General features: G+C 35.5%; 1 pseudogene; it reads right to left on the bottom strand.

Moving 5' to 3' along the window:
• Positions 1-11,130: 11,130 nt before the first annotated feature.
• Positions 11,131-13,934, bottom strand: LOC109071584 (annotated as a pseudogene).
• Between the last annotated feature and the right edge of the window lie 3,863 nt (positions 13,935-17,797).

Genomic DNA, 17,797 nt, shown 5'->3' with positions numbered 1-17,797 from the left:
GCAGCAAACCATGTGTATTTAACTGTAATTCACTGAAACTTCTGGGTACGAGTGCTGCTCATAATTACCTTCAACAAAGGGACAAAATTCACTCTTAGGACTGAGAATTTTTGAATGGCACAAGGCATGAACGTTTCCTTCCCAAATGAAACAGCAGGAGACAGTGCTATAAGCTAACAACCTAATGCTTCCAAAAGGGTCTGTTTCAATAAATGGACATGAATATGCAAGTCCTGGAAGTCTGACTAGATTATACCATCTAAATCAATCCCATAAGGAACAAGAAGTTCAGATTTATCTCATTTATAATTTTGCCCATATTTCTTGTAACATGCATCTCAGCAACATGGTTATATCACAATCAACTGATGTTCAAGTCCCATGTTTGGTTGAGGCAGTATTCACAAGGTGCACACTTGTCTATGAAAAGCATTTCAAATAAATGAGTTATGAAGTAAACAATAATTGAACTTCTCCAGAAATACTTCACAGTCACCAAAATATGAAAATACAAACAACACAGCTGGGTTGATGTTAGCATTTGTTCTGTTTTGTTTGGACCATATTTTACTGTCAAGCTCCAAAACAATAAGAAAGTGTTTTAGATGCGGTGTGGAAACCACTGTTGCTTGGCCCGAATGGCTATTTCAGTTGGACCTAAATGGACCTGATAATCAATCCTTCCTTTTTTTTATTTTGACTTACAGCCACTTTTTACAACACCGATTTTGTTGCCACTGTAAGTGGAGTTTATGGGAACTTTTATGGTGGCACCATAAGGACCTGTTCACCCAAACTCGCAGATAGAGATGATACATTCCCTTATCATATCTTGAGCAGGGAAGGTCATGTAACAGAATAAAAATGGTGTTGTGTGTGCGTGTCAGCAATGAGGATCAGTGACCAACCTCAAAGGGGTAAATTACAAAAAGAAAACCCCAATTCACAACGTAAATGAAGAAAAGTATTACATTTTTACTGGAATATGCAGGAGAGTTTCCAAGACTTCAAGAGGGAGTTCAGGTCAAAACAACAAACATAATACATCTACCTAATATTCTCAGTCCACAGTGAGTCACCATCTAACAGCTGGGCCAAACTGAATCAGGCCAGCTAATCAAACAAGTGTTTACCTTGCCCACAGTGCTGGATAACGCCCTTCAGATATTGCAGGACTTATTTACTTGAGAAGAAATATAGTTTAGTAGAGAGTTTGTGATGCTTGAAAACCCTGAATACCGGAAGAACAACCAATTAAAAATGTTTAAGCACACATGCATAGTGCCCTTTTCATTTATCCTCTAAATACAAGGTCCAAAGAGTGCATTCTTTATGACTGTTACTCTACAGTGTCAAGATTAAGGACTCAATATACAGTATGCACCCTAAGGACATAATGACTATTTCAGAAGGATATAAAAAAAATAAAAAAAAATAAAAAATAAAAACTTCCTGGACTGTTTCAGTGTGATTAAAGTTCATTGGCTAAGAGTGTTTAGGAGCTAAGGGGTTTGGAGCGTGTTTTAACTGAAGCAATTGTGGTTACATTCTCTTGGATCGGATTGATTAATCTGGATGGGACTCAAGTTGGATCCTTGTTTCTGGCATAGTTTCTTTCTCAAAAGATCATCATCTAAACGGGAAGGAGTGATGGATGGGTTAGCTGTAGTTTAGGGAAAGTATTGTCCCCAAAAGTGAACTAAATCTGACAAACCTCGCTTTGGGGAAAGGTGAAATTGGAAAAGTTATTCTTAAAAAAACAAATAAAGTTACCTTATTTGTTACCTAAAGTTACCTAAAGGATACTTTATGCCATTTTGCACAAATTATTACAAGGTTTCATGAGAATATGGTGTTTTTATTTTATGATTATTATAAAAAAAAAAAAAAAAAAAAAGCTATGTTATGGTGTGAGTATGTCTCCATTTAGATAGCTAGGTATACCTAGAATTAGTCGGAATTATTAAAATACTTAAAATAAGACTAAAATATTTGTCAAAAATCACAGAACAATAATATTTGTTAAATTACATTTGCATAATATATTGTTAATATTTAAAATATTTTTCCCACACCGACTGTAATGTTTTGATGTCAAACTGATTTGTTGCTACTGATTATATATATATATATATATTAATTAAAACATGAACTTACTATTGGAAATGTTTCTTCAAAAGGAAATGGAACATGATTGTATTTGTTTTAAAAGGATGTTGTTATGATGACATCTTTATTCCGCTGGAAAAGCTCTACTTTCATAACACAATATTACTGGCTAATACAATGGAAGTGACTGAATAAGTTGTTAGAGTGTTTCACATATTTGGCTTTTGGTATTCACCATTTTCTCATTTCTGTGGTCATCATGGACCAGCACCATTTGATTTTCCATGCTGAGACAAATGGCTTTAGAGAGTCATTAATTGGATGTTATTGAGTTGATGTACTGTACAATATGAATGTGAATAACAGACCGGCTTGTTCTCCACCATTTGCTGTGCACCACAGGTGAACCACTCGAGTTGGCTTTTTTCTTTTTTTCAGACTAGTTCTAAGAATAAACACATGTCCTCACTGTTTCATCGCTGTTTAGTGCTTCACTGACCTTCGGTGTTGTGTCCGTCTTCACTTCTTCACTCCTGAGGACAGCCAATTAAGGGATTGCCAAGTGTAACATCCCTTGTAACTGTAATATGTGTAGTCAGGCAATATAATGAAACAATGCCTGTGTTTCTAAACTGTCTTTCTCTAGATAACTCAAATCAACACAGTTGATGTTCCAGACAGCCTGATTCTTGAGTGATGATTAATGTGTATCTCATGTATTAAAAAAAAAAATAATGAGAAGACATGTCATGTCTTCATGAATCATACTGGGGATGCCATCGGCTCCATGAATCTGAGGGGGGCAGAAAACAAACAATTTTATTCCGAAATGCATTATACAAACAATAACATCCTTTTGGCCAGTGGAGTCTTTCATAAAAAGTTCATTTTATATCACATTTAGTTGTCAGCAGGGCTTTGTTTGTTATTTGTTTGTTGATCAGTTGCCATAACTCTCATTCATTAGTTGGAGAAGTATATCATAGAACATCTGTACTACACCAGAACATTTATTTCAGTCACCAAAGCGCTTTGGAAGATTTTATGAAAATGTGAATCACACTTATATTTCTTGGTATTTTATTTATTTATTTATTTATTTATTATAAAGGAAATGAATGTCTGCATTACAGTAGGTTATATCTATCTATCTATTTATCTATCTATCTATCTATCTATCTATCTATCTATCTACAAATATAACTTAAACAAGGTGGTATTGCCTCAGAGAAATTTGCGCCAAAAAAATGGATGAAAAAAAAAACAATTCTTACGGATGAAGGATACATCTTCAAAGTGGGCCTCATTTCAGCTCTAACTTGTTGAGGCATCATGTCGGACATTGACATGAAGTTCAAGGTGATGTCTAAGCTAGTTTGAGTCCCAGTACATGTGCTTCCTTAGTGACTCAAAGTTTCCATTTCCCAAAGGGTGTGAGAGCTGGATAAAAATGGTCACAGCATTGTCAGGAAACATGATATTAATTTAGGAAAGGGGCAAAGGCTAAAATGTTTTATAGTAGGAAATGTTTTTAAGGAAATTCAAACATAGAAAGCGGGCTGCACACGTGAATTTGCAATAGCAAATTGGCACGGTGACTGTTTGCTCATTTGTTAATCTTGTCAAGTTTTGTGTTCTTTGACATTAGTCTTAAAGTGGACAGTATCTCCCAAATAACTCTGCTAAGATAACAAAAAAAAAAAAAACTCTGGCCGGTTTCCTTTGTTTCCAGCACATAATGAAATAATCCATCAAATAATCACACACAGCTGCTCCTTGCCATGTCTGCATCAGTCAAAAAAATGCAACACACCCTTCACTGTAACAAAAATAAACTTTGTCAGGAAACCTAAAATGTGGTCTGTAGTGGGACTGTCTTTGTGTGATGTTTATACTATTGGGGTTTGTCTTTTGTGTCAGTGTCTTTTATTTTGATATGGTCAATATACTATATAAAGGTCTCCTGTCCTCCTTGTTCATTTTCCTTGTCCAAATACCCACACTTGCGATCTTGGCCACTTCAGAGCGTGTGCGCACGACAGGAAGTAAGTGCGCAAGACTGTCCCAGATCTTAAAAACGCCAAAGTGCAGTGCCCTTAACGCACACTAAATCCACACTATCTCGAATACCTCTGGCCGGTATACAAGCCTGCATTTATTCTGCTCCGGTTGTGTGTTCATGGTGTGTGTGTTCACTGCTATGTGTGTGTGCAATTTGGATGGGTTAAATGCAGAGCACGTATTCTGAGTATGAATACTTGTATGTCACGTCAGTTTGTTTATGTTAAGTTATTTTGTCGTCAGTTTATGTTTTTTTTTGTTTTTTGTTTGTTTAATTTTTTATTTCTTGTTTCTGGATTATGAATTAAAATTATAAATTATCTCATAAGGGCACAGAAGTGGATTCGTAAATGGTGGGTAAGTTAACAGTGCTGACATGGTTAATGTAGCATGTCCAGATTATACTACACACATTCATAATAAAGATACTTCTGTTAGGAACACTATTGTCAAAGATGACTGACACTTAGCATACAGTTTGGATTGGTGGTACAGTTCTGTTCTGGGCAAAAACTCCCTGCCCATCCACGCAGCCTCTCATGAATGAGCAGGGAGAGCAACAATAACCCCCTTAGGGTAAACAGATCAGAACCAAATGCAGATAATATCATTAATGTTCTTAACGATGTTTTAGTGTAACACCATATTCAAGGTAAAAGAGTCTGATTCAGTGAGGAATATCAGAAAGCCAAGTCCTGACTGTTACGAGAGGAGTTAGGGATGGAGGGGGGTAATTGCTCCTGAGCATTAAAGCTGCTGAATAATACTGAATAGACCTTATATAAGAATGCTGTGATAGGCGTTGTATTCCTATAGGTAGACGTGGATAAGCTGAGATTCAGCCATTGCAAGCTTGATTCACGTGACCTGCCAGAACTCTACGCTTGATTTTTATAATGGTCACAAAATACTTATTCAAACAAGTACTGTATCTACTTAAAGAATATGTAGTTTCAGACAGAGTCATGCTTCAAATTGGCTGGCAATAGAAATAACTAATACACTATAAAAAGCATGATGTCAGTTAGTGTCAAGGTTTATATTAGTTTGGACTTTCAGTTTGCAACTTTTATCCGTTATCATATTTATGGATTTGATTTCTTAATTCTTTTCAGGTGTGTGTCTTAGTGTCCTTGTTTGCATGCATTTAAGTTGCTCTCTTTCTGTTCATGATTGTCCAGTCTTGAGTCTACTATGTATAGGTCAATTGTGTGGATGTGTTGCTCTTCTCTCTCTTTGTGGATATTTGCCCTTTGGATTTATTAAAAGATTCTACATCTTTGTGCGCTCGTGTACTGTAGCTACCCGTGACAGTAAGAAGTCTCTTATACTCAGTAAGGCTGCATTTATTTTGTTAAAATAACTAGTGTCTATTTTAATATATTTTATAAAGTTAATTTATTCCTGTGATGGCAAAGCTGAATTTTTAGCATCATTTCTCCAGTCTTCAGTGTCACATGATCCTTCAGATTCATTCTAATATGTTTTTTTTTTTGTTTTTTTTTGCTTTCATCAATGTTGAAAATAGTAACATCTGAGAGATCATTGTCTCAGTGTTTAGTGGACCAAGATCCTTTAGTATACAAATTCATCATGCTTTACTGATTCATGAAATGGGGAAATAAGGAGTTGAATAAGACATTATAATGTCATCAAGAGCCTCTGTGCAGTTCAATGAGATTACAACCTGGATTTTACCAACCTTTACACAAAGAGGAAGCAAGATACACCTTTGTGTCAGCCACGCTGCGCCGATGCACTGTTTGCTTTCAAAACAAAGCATAAATACACGTAAAAAACGTATCCTTGTGGCGTGGCTTACACAGATTTATTTGCCTCAGGTATGTATTTTTTTTTTCCATGTCATGCTCCAGATGGTCCACTGAAACCATTTTGTCAACATGCATGTTTTCATACACCAATTTTTTAATTCTGAATGTTGTTCCACCTGAAGTTGGATTTAATCTGCATGTCAGACAAACGCTACTGTCACTGGCTTCACTGGATGCTTACAATAATCCAGCTATCCAGCCACTAAACACTTTCACTATAAACTCCACGAAGGCTCAGTTTTTGAAGTTTAATCATGACAAGTGTGAAACTACAAAGAAAAGAAAGTATACAAATGTAAATTAAACAAAGTAAACAGGAAAATCAACATCAAAAGAATGAGCATTCAAATGCAAAAAATAACCAACAATGCAATAAAGTTATATATCAACACAAATAAACATTTTAGGAAATAAGGAGAAAATGACAAACATACTGCAAATACAAAGAATTACAACCTCACATCATGATCAAACAATTACTTACAGACATTACATCTCAATAGGCTGTTGACAAACATACTGCAAATACAGGGCCATTACATCTCAATAGGCTGTGGAAGGTAAGATGGACTTGGATGTTAGGAACCGCATGGGCCCCTTTCAGTGAACACCAAACTAATATGGCTTACTTCCTCTTAAACAGAAAGTCAGGGGTGGACTAGGGGGAAATTCAATTCACAGCCCAAAATGAATATCAAAATAAATTGAAATATTAAGTCCAGCACTTGCGGTGAATACTCAAACTTCACATATCTGTGCCTTTGACGCATCATGGGAGATAACATTTTTGCAAACACTTAAGTGAAATAATGATCTCTGTGTTTTGCGTAGGTTTGTTTTATGAATATATAAATTGCTTGTGCAGTGCATCCTATGAAATGACTATAGCAGTGCCAGCTTCGGCCATAAGAAGGTGGAAAAACAAAAAGCATAGAGAGATTTTAGCTAACAAAAACAAAGAATCACTGAATGAAGTTAGTCACTTAGCTGCAGAAGTGAAATGTAACTGACAAATAGAAAATAACAGCCATTTTAATAGTTGACATACAATTTTTTAAGGTCTGAAAAACATGTAAATGAAAATGTTCAGTTCATTAATGGGAAATCACACAATGGTCTCTAGAGACTGTAAAAACCTATACATGCAGTAGTATCCAGTACATGTCAGAATTTTTTTTTTTTTTTTTTTTTTTTTTTTTAAAAACAGAAATATTGTATCTTATAGACATAAATATTCTCATAATTCTTCTAGTTTTTCAAGACTTGCAGCATGTGGCAAAAACACATTGGCCTACTTGGCCTATTGTTGCACCTTATTGGTTTACACTCCCCCATGTTAAATCAGATCTCTCATTTGTATTACAATAAAGCAGTAAACTTTTTGATAAAGAAAAAATTTATATATTTATTTTTAGCTATCTTTTATGACAAATGATTTCCTCTCATCAGATGCAGAGCTGTGTGAGTGAAACCTCAGTTCAAACTGTACTGTGAACAAAGATGATTGCTGCAAGACTCATTTAAATTCATCCAGCTGGCTGGCCATTTTCTCAAACACAAGTTTGAAGGCTGGCCAGAACACACATGTAAAGAATAATAGACTGTTGCTCTCAACATTTCTTGGTAAGCTCATTACAATTCCCCTTGGTGTTTTGTATAGTTTAGCCATTGTTTGCTTGCGATACCAGACACAAGTTAGTGAATTTCCTTGGTTGTAGGTCTGTGGTTTGTCAAAATTAGCTTTTGCTGGAAATGTATATATCAGCGAACATGATCAGTATTGACTGTTTGTGTTGAACTGATCCTTAAAAGGTCACACAAACTGAAATGGTAATGTGTGGATCTTACAGTGAGATGAAAAAGTGTGATAAAAATCTTAACTCTAAATTAAAAATTATGTTATAATTTTTGGATCTTAATGTGATTTTAATGAGTTTGTTTTGAGGTAAAATCAAGCTGCTACACTTTTGTAATAGATTGTGGTTTCTACATCCTCAATGTGCAAAAACCCAAAGTTAACTCTAAATAACATTATCATGCATTACTATTGAGGTAAAATCAAGAAGTTAAATAATCATGTATGAAGTGCCTGTGGTTTAGGTATGATTTATGCATATGTATTGCAGTACTTTTGTAAAAAAAAAAAAAAAAAAACTGTATGAAGTGCCTGTGGTTTAGGTATGGCTTCCTCATTAACATATCAAAAAGATCAGCATATATGACTCATATTGTAATATTATATAATGCTGTGTGCTATGCACGCCGTTATTCATGGTGTTGTGCAAAAACCCAGATATGTTGTGCTGGTTGTACTGGTTGTGTTCATGGTCTGTCAAACTCTTGAGTCATTGGTATGAATTTAAAAACCCCTTTAAATTTTTATAAAACCACATCACACAACCAAAATGTAATCTCCAAACATTTCCAACAATAGTACAGTAAGGATTGCTGGTGGAGACCATTGGGCCATTGTTGGAAATTTTGGAATTTTGATAATTGTTTATATATAGTATTTTATTTATTTATTTATTATTATTTGTATTTTTTTAAATAATTTCTTTAAAAAGGGAATTGCATCCACAGCTGGATGCAATCAGAGGCACAGTTGCTCTGAATGTTTATTCTAAGCATCAGAGAGAATTCTAACAATGACACATCTCTCCTTCTCTTCATCTGTTCTGTCAACATAAGTTTGAAAAAGCACTCTAACCTGAACCGAGATTGCAGCTATAGCCTCAAACAGTCAACATAAGCCCTGTGTTTTTTAAGTATGGCTCAAGTATGCATGTGTAACTGGTTTTATGTAATATTATACCATGTAGTGTACAATTAATCCGTTTATTTATTATTTTACGGTTAGAATCTGAGTCGTTTCTTATTCAGAACTGTTTCCATCCATGTACTTTTCAGCTACACCACAACACTACTATGCATCTGCACCGTTTGTTAAGTCCAATGACTTATTCTTTTTAGTGAATCATAAGCATACAGTGTGACCAGTTTTCTGATTCTCAAACCAATGACTCTGATGAGCCAGGGGGGTATTCCAGAAAGCAGGTTATGTGACATACCCGGGTATGTTTAAGAGTAAGTAAGTGGATAACCTCAACTTTCGGTTCCAAAAATGGAGGTAACTTTCAGGGTATGTTAGTAGTCATAGCAACTCCCTCTCTGAACTTAACCTGCTCCGGAGCAGGTTATGTTCCAGGGTTAGTTCACTTCAGCGAGCCTTCACTGGGCGTGACAGATAGCACACAGCATTATATAATATTACAATATGTAATATAGCTTATTATATATATATATATATACATATATATATATATATATATATATATATTTGATATGTTAATGAGGAAGCACTAATATAAGTAATAAATAAGGTAACATTATTCTAATATGATTATTTCTTTTATTGCCATATATAAGAGTTATCTGTATAAATTATGAAACATTATGACAAGGTAATGTTTAACTTATAAATATTTATTTATTTTATTTATTACATGTTATATTATCTCACACATGGATTTTTCTATAATGTCTAAATTCTAAATCAAAATACATATCTGATATGACTTAATATATAATTAGCATAAAACAAAATATATAATTCACATTCTCAAGGATTAAAGATTACATGGAAAAAAAAAATCACGGTCATCAATTAGGTGGCGATATGCACTAAGCATGTAAACAACTAATGAACAAAAGAAGAAGAAAGAAACAGCTTGGCGCGCTTTTTCTTAGCGTCCGTTTCCATAGTGACTCGTCGATTCGTTGCTCTGTTGAGAATGTCTTGAGTCTTAACCGTGGAACATACTCTGAGTTGAATGAACTTACTCCCGGACACATTTTTGGAACCACATACCTCGAGTAAGCAAGGTTTGGGATTAATCAACCGAGAGTTCAGGGTTTAGTTCACGGTAAGTTAACCCTGCTTTCTGGAATACACCCCAGTTCTTTTTATTAAATCTTAAACCACACATATCCTGAGAAGTGAAACCAAAATATTTTTATTGCCCCCTGATGGCTGGCTGCAGTATAGGTCATAAACCCCTGCCCACTACAGGTACTGCAAATGGATTGGAAGTGAGCCAAACTAAAAAATAAGTAATATAATAATAATAATAATAATAATAATAATAATAATAATAATAATTTTATTACATTTCAAATAAATTTTTCCCAAAGTTGACTTCTGTCATTTTATGTAGTTCTTAACACGCTGATGTATGTTCAATTGTTCGTTTTTCTAATAGGGTTGGTTTTAGTTATTTGATGCTATGAAAATGGGGTCTGATGTCATGACTGACAGCTGTGATTGACAGTTTCTCTGAGTGAAGTAGATATAGAGACACCTTCAGGATCTTCAGGAGGCGACTGAAGGTGTACTTCAACTTTTCATTTTCTATAACTGTTTCGTTTCACAGCGACAAAATGAGTTGTTCTGCAGTAAACTGTACTAACCGACCTAAGGGATCTGAAAGATCATTGAAGTTTGATCAGTGTAGTTACTAACTGGCTGTAGTGAAAAATTCCACAGTTGGTCAGTAGTATTTTAATATTTATTAGTATAGTAATAAGGAGGAATAGTATTTTCATAATATTAATGTATCAAGTATGTTTACAGATTTTTTTTTTTTTTTTTTTTGTATTTTGCCAGTTATTGGAAGCATTTATGTCACCTCTAAAAACACTGAAAGTTCTTTAAAAGGAAACACACCTTTTGCATTAGTTATTTTGTTTTTGCATGCAATTCTTAGTATAAAAATCTATATAGCATCATTCATTTTTTATTTTTCACAAACAGTTGGGGAAGTCGTGGCCTAGTGGCTAGAGAGTTTAACCCCTAACCCTAAGGTTGTGGGGTCATGTGAGTCTCGGGCCGGCAATTCCACGACTGAGGTGCCCTTGAGCAAGGCACCGAACCCCCAACTGCTCCCCGGGTGCCGCAGCATAAATGGCTACCCACTGCTCCGGGTGTGTGTTCACATGGGTTAAATGCAGAGCACAAATTCTGAGTATAGGTCACCATACTTGGCTGTATGTCATGTCACTTTCACTTTCACACAACAACAACAGTGAAGAAAACCAACAAGACCTCCACAGAATGGCACAAGTAACATTACCATGGCATCTTATAGAACTCTGAGCGCTGGTGAGTCACTTCTTTATTTCTCATCACATACTCGATCCAGAAGACGGCCGAGTCCAAAGGCCTCACAGAAGGGTCCCTCTGCAGACTGGAGAGTCTCTGCATGTTCGTCCTGTAGGAGGCATTACGAAGCAATTCCCGTAGGGCTTGTCCAAAAGTATGACTGTTAAATTCTTACAGCTTAAGTATTTTATGGCGCTTTTCCACTGCGTGGTACGACTCGGTACAGCTCGGCATGGTTTGCGTTTCCACTGCAGTTTAGAATCATATAGTTGCGCCGCCTCTACTGTCAGGACTCCTAAAAAAACTTTTTCATTCCGCGTCACCCCATCAACTCCTCATTTTGTCTGGTTCTGTTCTTTTGATGTGAGGGATGTGTGTGTTTGTGCTTCAGAAAAAGAAAACTTTTTTTTTTTTATGTTAAAAAAAGCTCATTCAAAATAGTTGTGTTCAATCCTTCGCTGACTATGCTGATTTAAATCTAGCGGTTCTGTTGTGTCTCTGTGTCGCAAGTTCAGTGACACAGGTAATGACAATTCTTTCTGGCCAATCAGTGATCAGCAGAGTTTACACGTCACGTTTTGGTAACAGTTCACTTGGAACCTCAACCGAGGTGGTACTGAAAAAAAGTACCAGGTACCAGGTACTATACCTAGTGGAAAACCCCCCAAAAGTGAACCATACCATGCAGTGAAAAAAATTGCCATTACCAGCTCCTTTCTCCTGAACACGTATTAAACTGGTCGAAGAACAAAGGAATGCCCAGGATCAGGACCCCATGGTATATGGTCTCCTGCACTCCATTGGTTCCTCCGTGGGCTACGAAGGCTTTGATCTTGGAATGTCTCAGGAGGTCGTTCTGTGGTATTCAGTCCATAATAAGAGTGTTGTTGCCCATGGTGGATAGACGATCTCCAAGATGTCTCCAGATTACTTTCTGAGGTAAACTAGCAAAAGCGGCTGCAATATTGTTGGCTATGTCAGCGGGGATACTTTTAACAAGTGTTCCCAATGACATAATAATAATAAAGCCATGGTCTCTTGAGCTTTGCACAAACGCTTCCAGATTTGCAGGAAGAGGCTTGGAAAGTTTGCATTGAAATCCACCCATGTAAACAACATTTGGCATGGTTGGTCTCAGGAACTTGAAGACAAAATCGGTCCTCATGAGCCAAATATCAGCAGCTTGAATGAGACTAACAATGTCAGTTTTGTAATCAAAATACTAAGTGCATCATAATGTGGACCAACCACAAATCTGCCCTGGAAGAAAGTAAAACTCTGAAATAAAACATTTTTAACCCTTTGAGGGAAACTCATTTTATCTCTATGGCCAGAGTCTAGTAAAGGTACATAAGACAATGGAGAGGGTGCTATAGCAAAATTTCCTTCACCGCTTGTGATCCATTGTACATTGAGAACAAGAGAGAGTTTTGGATAATGAGCTAAAAACACGCTGCCTACTAAGGCAGGATCAGTGAGCACCAGGTCTTACTGCTCATCCTAAAGTCTTTTCAGAAGCATCTTATCTTCCAAAATGGCCGACACCATTTTACATGTAATATAATGTGCTTTTGACAACATGGAAAACAAATCGAACTGGAGCTTCAAGAAGGACAGTCCAGAAGTGTCGCTTCTTTCTATCTCTATCACTTTCCATAAATACACTTCAAAAAAGTGATCAGATCTGCTTATTTCATCTGCAGTTGTGATGGAATTGTAGAGAGGGGACTTTTCTGTGATGTACCAGCTGGATTTGGGTCGGATCACAGTGATGCTGTGGCCACTGTAGTGCAGCTCTTCTATCAGGACTTTCATATTGACCCAGTGTATAGTAAAACTTCATCTCCACTCAGAGTGAAAACAGAAAATGCTAAAAATAATCCAACATCTGGAATGACTTTCCAAGCCTGGAACCCGATGAGAAGAGGAGAAGTGCCAAGTAGGAGGCGTGCCACGTCCTGGTGAGTTTGTTGTGACAGGACCATTGACAGCATCCTTTCATGGAAAAGCAAGCTGCGGAGGACTACCTTCGTGAAAGAAGGTGATCCATTAGCAAAGCAGGGCGAGACTCATGCTCTTGCAATGAGAGCTCTCTGTCCCCAGAAAATTGCCAGAGTGCCTTCTGTGTGAACGCAAACATGTCCTGGGATTGATTCCGGGATGGGGACATAGTAACATTTCCTGGATCAATCCTGGAACATGGCCTGTGTAAACAAAAGGCAGGACCAATCCCGGAAAGGTAGTGATTATGTAGTTATTGTGCGACTCTTTGAGCAGGTTTTTAAATGCAGAGATCAACGTTCACGTAAAAAAATTAAATAAATAAAAATATCCACAAACTGGACTGAAACAGAGACCAGGGAGCTCCTCAGTATCTGCGCTGAAGCTGAGATCATTTGCCAGCATAGTGGAACGGTACGCAATGCAATATTGTATGATCAAATAAAAAAAAATAATGCAATAGCATGGTTCCTCGAGAGAGAAATCGAAATCCTAAATAAAATCAAGACACTGAGAAAAAAATTCTACCAAGTGCACGATTACAATAAAAAGAGCAGAAGCATAAGATTAGACTGGCCTTTCTACAACCTATGCTACAGCACATGGGGAACAAGCAACTTGGCAAGCTCAATGGTGCTACTGGGCAGTATGGACTCGTCTCCGTGTAGAAATGAGGAAGAGGCGGTATCAACACAACTGGCTAGTTCCACTGTTGTCTGTCCTTCTGCTTCTTCCTTGGTGTCCGCAGTTGTCTCCAGTCCGGTGACCATGAAAGAAATCCCCAGAGAAACCAGTTCAGGTGAGCTACATATCCATTAGCTGTTGTGTTCCTGGTTGAAGACATAATAAAACTCTTACTATACTCATTTTGGTCCTCCAATATAATTGTGTTCACGCATTAAGCCATGTTTAAGTGTTTAAAATGTCTCTATGGTTGTAGCCTTTACTTTGTGCTTTGTCTGCCATTAATCACATGTGTATTTCTGGTTAATAATCAACCTTATATATTATATTTGTTAATGTGTACTGTGCAATTATTAAAATTTTAAATTGTTCATTTACACTTCAATTTATAATTGCATTCCATTGCTTCTATTTTAAGATTTCACAGAGTGAACAATTTTTTTTTTTTTTTTTAATGTTTACTTTTCATACTTGTATATTAAAGGTCATTACTATAGTTTATTATATTAATTAATTATACATTACTACTTTTTCTTTTAATATTACTTTTTGTACTTATACTCTGCAATATTTTTTAAATTATATTTCAGATTGTTCACTTTAGATTGTTCATTGTTTAACTGTAATTGCACTCCATTGTTTCTGTTATGTAAAAAAGTAAATGGCAAACAGATTGAAGTCTTTGTACAATAAATTGTATCATTTAGTATAAATGGCTGTGCAGATAACAAAGTAAACACATTACCGGAGAGTCATTTCAGCCTAACGAATTACTTGAGCATTATGCCCTCCTACCCCTGAAACATATCTTGATCAGGCTCTTGCAAAACATCTGTGATGTTCCAATCAGGCAAAAACATTTCTTTGTTCAGCTCACAAATATTGTGCAGAACACAACAAACAGCAACATCTTTAGACACCAAAAGGCGTTCTCCACAGGCATTCGTGCTGAGCTCAGTTCTTAGTTGTAGAGCCATTGTTGAAGGGTCAGTGCATGGTGGTTTATGAAACCCTTCATAAGCCAGTTCTTCAGAGGATATGCAGCATTGCCAATTAAATGGACCAAGAACCTTGACTCCATTCACTGTGGAGTTCTGTTCAAAAATAAAAAAATATTGTAAAATGCTGTTGTTAACGTCCTATATGGTTTCATACACATGCATCTTGATATCAAAACATGACAAATAAAATGTGCCAGTTAAACAAACATTGCATTGTTGTTTACTTTTTATTATATTTTTTAATGTTTTAATAGTATATTGTAACCCACAATCAGATACATTTAACACATGCTGTATCATATTTGATACACAACTTCTAAGGCCTTTAGATTATCAACTTAACACCTGTTGTTCACAATCCACTACATGCCTTCTGTTCTGATTGATACTTTATATTTCATGTTGAAATGTGAGTATCAAATATGATACATCAGGCTTTTGAGGAATGTGTATTTGTCCATCTCTCAATCAGCATATTGCATTGCATTATATGTTTTGCTCCCCAAAATTAAAACTACAGAGCTTTGTTCATACAACTAAGCATATAAATATCATCTTACTAAGGCATATTATTGAGAGATATAGAGTGACAACTAATATTTATATGCATTTTCAGTAATCTTAAAAAAGGTCTGTATTCTTCTATAACATCCTATTTGGTCCATAAAAGCCTGATGTGTCAAATATGATACTTATTTTTTTTTTCCTGACTATTAGTTTAGGCTTTAAAGGTTTAAGCTTTAGTGAAATATGATTCTATTCATTTTGGTCTAGACTATTGGAGGTAATTTGGTCATAGGTAAACGCAGAGCCCAAAAATCTCAAGAAAATAAAAAAGTCCCTTACAAAAGAATGACAAAATAAATCTTAGAATAGGTAATCTGTAGGGGAATAATTAAAGCCTGTTTAATAGCCGCCTCTTCTTATCCCAACTTGGAAACTGTGTTTGTACCTGTTCCCTGAGCTGTCTATACATTAGACATTTGATGGGATATTTTATAAACCTCGGATATACTATGGCAACATGGAGATTCATATTGAGTAATATTTTGTCCCTCAAGGGTCGTATCCACTTGCACTGAGCGCATTCTGGTTTCAAAACCCCTTTTTCCTTTCACAATCAGATTTAAAACGTTTGGAGCAAAACATAATGTCAGGAGTGTGATGCAAAACATCATGGTTTAAATTACACAGTCTCACACGATATCTCTGTCTTCACCGGTCACTTAGGCATGCAAAATAATCCATAGTAAAGCTGGACACTTTCTCTGGATCTCACTATTTCCTTCTTTCTACATTAAGCCAAGGATAGTGAGGAATCCAAGCAGCCAGAGGCAGGGTTACGTAATCTGTTTTAGCTTCACTCTTGATTTCACTCTTGGATCTAAGACATTTGTTTTTAGAGGACCACAGAATGTCCATGAAACATTAACACTATGTTTATGAAAATTAATAAGGGTGGTAAATATTTAAATGAAGGGAGGACCTTTATAATCCACTCATAATTTACTAATATGCTCATCAATCACTGACACTGTGCTTATTGAAAAAAGTTTGAATTTTTGTGAAATTTTAATAAAATCATATAAATAAACACCATTATTCTGAAATGTTTTGCAGACTTTTCCCAGAATCATATGAATCGCATTTGGACAACTTTTGACTATATTTTAAATGAAAGAGTTGTCTTTAACTAAATGCTGCCCTCTGTTGGAGTTACACTTACACTATACTTTTCAAAAGTTTGGGGTCTGTAAGATTTGTTTTTGAAAGTATTAATAATTTTAATCAGCAGGGATGCATTGTAATTGATTAAAAGTGACAGCAAATACCTTTTTAATGTTACAAAGGAATTCTAGTTCAAATAAATATTGTTCTTTTGAACTTAGAATTCATCAAAGGATGCTTAAAAAGTATCAGAGTCTTTGAAAATATATTAAGTGAATGCAGTTGCTCATGAAAGAGGGACTGAATCAGCAGTTTTATCTGTCAAGGGTGATGGGAAAATCAGGTAGTCTCCGCCATTTGGAATAATAATGAGCTTAATTTAAGCCTAAATGATTTAATAAACCATATGTACTGTAGTCAAACCATCCTTTCATGGTTTATCATCCAGGAACACATGATATATAATCATTGTTATGTTTGGAGTACACAAAACACATGACTTTTCAATGTGTTCATATTTTTGTTGTAGGTCGAACAGGATCATTTAAGCTAATTTTTTTCTTTAACACATCTTCTTTATAAAATAAATGTCGAAAAAGATGTTCATGAATGAGTTTACATACGAATTTGTTATGAGTAGGCCTAGTGTTTAATCTACGTAAGTGATTCTCTTATGGGATAAATGTTCCTCCAAAAGTATTGCGGTCACGGATAAAAAATAATAATTAACGTGAAACCAAAACGTAAAAACTTGTAAAAAATAAATAAATAAAAAAAAAAATAATAAAAAAATAAAAGTAAAGTTTTTAGAATAGCAAATAATGGTCACAGATAGAAAAATAATGTAGGCCTAAGCGTAAACCAAAAATTTAACAACGCATTAAATAATAATAATAATAATAATAATAATAATAATAATAATAATAACAATAATAAGCTTTAAAAACTTTAAACACGTTTAAAATCATATTGCACAAAACTTAAATATTAAGGCAAAATTATCCGACTTGCACACAAAATCATGTTTTCCTTATTTCTCTGTTTCCAGCTCCTCCTCTAGCCAATCAGTCGAAGAGGGACGTTGACATCACTCCAATGCGCCTGCATTTCAATAACATTTACAGTATAACTCGGTTGTGGCTAGAAGGGATACATGGTCGGAAAATAACAATAAATAAAATTTGCAACCTATTAGACTGTGGTTTATAAACCAACCCTAAACCTAGCCCTTACAAAATTTCCACTCTGTAGAAACATGTAGGAAATCATGTTTAGGAAAG

Source organism: Cyprinus carpio, chromosome A10 (genome assembly GCF_018340385.1).
Source record: "Cyprinus carpio isolate SPL01 chromosome A10, ASM1834038v1, whole genome shotgun sequence".
Classification (NCBI taxonomy): Eukaryota; Metazoa; Chordata; class Actinopteri; order Cypriniformes; family Cyprinidae; genus Cyprinus; species Cyprinus carpio.
The sequence above is the reverse complement of the archived record's forward strand: the minus strand, read 5'-3'. Positions and strand labels throughout refer to the sequence as shown.